Raw genomic sequence first — 2,832 nt, 5'->3', positions numbered from 1 at the left:
GTGAAACACATAAAAACGTGTTACAATGGAACAGACGGTGTTAGAGTTGACATCATTTCTCCAACAGCTTTTTCACGTACTGACAACATCATCTGGAATGCAATGGAAGCCACAATAACACTTGGTTAAATATGATGTTTATTCTCAGCTCATATACATTTTATTTTATAGATATTAGAAAACAGTCTGTTTATACACAAGTAAAAAAAAAAACAAAAAGGAAAAATTCTAACATGTCATTCTAGACATTTCTGATGCATATAATCATTTTTTATCTGTTATAAGCACGATTGCAGATTATGCACTAAACAGGGAATTGTCTGGCCTTTATCAGGGAATTAAATTTTAGGCCAAAGGTTAAATTGTATCCCCAAGTCAGTTTTGTTGGTGTAAAATATGAAATTTGTTCATTATTTCCTAATTTAGAGAGTAACTTTGAAGATTTTTTAGAGTTATATAGAACATTTCAAAATGACCATACAAATTGTTGTTTAATAAACAAATTCATATCAACTGGGATTAAACAATAACTGCATGCCTGCTAATTACAGTTTAGCCTATTTTTTTTTTATAAATTAAAAAATACAAAAACGTATTTGACTTTTTATATTGCATAGGGTGGGCAGATTGCCTAAGGTTAAACTACTTCATATAATTTAAAGTGAGTAAGTGTATGCATCCAAACGTTGCACAGTACATTAAGACTATTCTTTATTAATTATGGGAGACTGCATTTGTTATAGAAAAAAAACAACAACTTTTAAAAACAGAAAAGAAAGTAGACAGTAGATATTGTAAAAGAGGCGGACATTTTGTTTTTCTTAGAAAACAGGAAACTGCAGTATTCTGTTATAACTGGTCTCATATATCATAACTTGACACCAGTGCAAAATAGAACACATTTTTCTTAAAGGACCACTCTAGGCACCCAGACCACTTCAGCTTAATGAGGTGGTCTGGGTGCCAGGTCCTTCTAGGGTTAACCCATTTTTTCATAAACATAGCAGTTTCAGAGAAACTGCTATGTTTATGAATGGGTTAAGCCTTCCCCCTATGTCCTCTAGTGGCTGTCTCATTGACAGCCGCTAGAGGCGCTTGCGTGCTTCTCACTGTGATTTTCACAGTGAGAGCATGCCAGCGTCCATAGGAAAGCATTATGAATGCTTTCCTATGTGACCGGCTGAATGCGCTCGCAGCTCTTGCCGCGCGTGCGCATTCAGCCGACGGGGAGGAGAAGAGGAGGATCGGAGGAGGAGAGCAGGAGGAGATCTCTCCGCCCAGCGCTGGAAAAAGGTAAGATTTAACCCCTTTCCCCTTTCCAGAGCCGGGCGGGAGGGGGTCCCTGAGGGTGGGGGCACCCTCAGGGCACTCTAGTGCCAGGAAAACGAGTATGCTTTCCTGGCACTAGAGTGGTCCTTTAAGATTGCCATCAGAAAAACTAAATCAAAAATGATTTGGGGTAATATTACTGACTGAAGCAAGGCTAGGTTTTGTGGTTAGAAAATGTCTGACTCTTACGTATATTTATGGGCAGAGTTTCACTTTAAAGAACTATGGACAGTTTCAAAAATTAAAATGCTTTTCTTATACTTCTATGATAATTCTTCAAAGACGACATTTTGATATGATAACAAATTCAAGCCATTTTTGTCCCTACACATAGTGGTCTCAACTTGCCATTGGCTGTGCTGATAGCACGATGACCATTGCAATCAATCGGAACTCTTAGTGGCTGACTAATTATTTATTTTTTAAGAAGAGATTAAACAGGACGATACTATATATTGTAACAGCAGCAACATGTTCGGAAATTAAAAGACAAAAAACATTCTGTTTTCCTTTTTTTCTAATTCTTAGTCATTGTAATATTAAGCAAACAGTTTATATACAGTTAATAACAGTTTCCCTAAATTTGTGTTTACATCAAACGAAAGTTAAAAAAAATGTCACAAAATATTGCATTGTAATACTGTATATCAACATATAATTTACAAAGATAAGTGCTTCCGACAAATAATATTGAGAAGATTTACATATTTTCGTTTTTTTTTTTTTTTAAATGTTCGGTTAATACAACAACAAAAAATTCACAGCTTACTTTCATTACAATGAGCAGATGCGATTGTTGGAAACGACCAATTCTGAATTGAACGACCCATCGACAAATTCTTGCTGCGCAAGCATGCAGGACTTTTCACTTTTCACAATTTTTCCATTATGTAGAGCTAGGAAATAAATAAATCGTGGACGCTACCTTTAAATGCCCCTGTCCTTCTGCTGTGTTTGATGTGACGATATATTTGTTAATTTTATTATCCCCTTTAAGAATCTCCTGCAGTTTGATGGATGTGGACGCCAAGTAGCTTATAACAGAGGATCCTACAAACACATATTTGTCTGTTTTAGTTACACACATCAGAAGTGATAACTGCAGGGTATATCAGACCTACCCAACATTTAAAGACTTAGAGAAGATTTTTTTTAGTACTGTTTGTCTGTATTTAATGAGTGATGCTTAGGTTTCCAATACAATTCTTCTATGAGTACATCACTACGTCTGTTACTTTTTGTTGCATTTTAATTAGTATTGGTCAGACAAATAGGGTTAAAAATACATTCTGATAAAAAAAGAAATGCTATCGAACGAACCGAACGTTCAGTTTCCATAATGTTGCTAATTATGTAGCAATCACTGATGAAGATTCACTGATAGACACAGCAGCTTTTTTTTAACACAGTAAAGGAGTTTAAGCAAGCGTGGGATAGGCATAAGGCTATCCTAACTATAAGATAAGGCCAGGGACTAATGAAAGTATTTAGAAAATTGGGCAG

The sequence above is a fragment of the Pelobates fuscus genome, chromosome 6 (assembly GCF_036172605.1).
Source record: "Pelobates fuscus isolate aPelFus1 chromosome 6, aPelFus1.pri, whole genome shotgun sequence".
In the NCBI taxonomy this organism is placed as follows: Eukaryota; Metazoa; Chordata; class Amphibia; order Anura; family Pelobatidae; genus Pelobates; species Pelobates fuscus.
Note: the sequence above shows the minus strand (reverse complement) of the source record.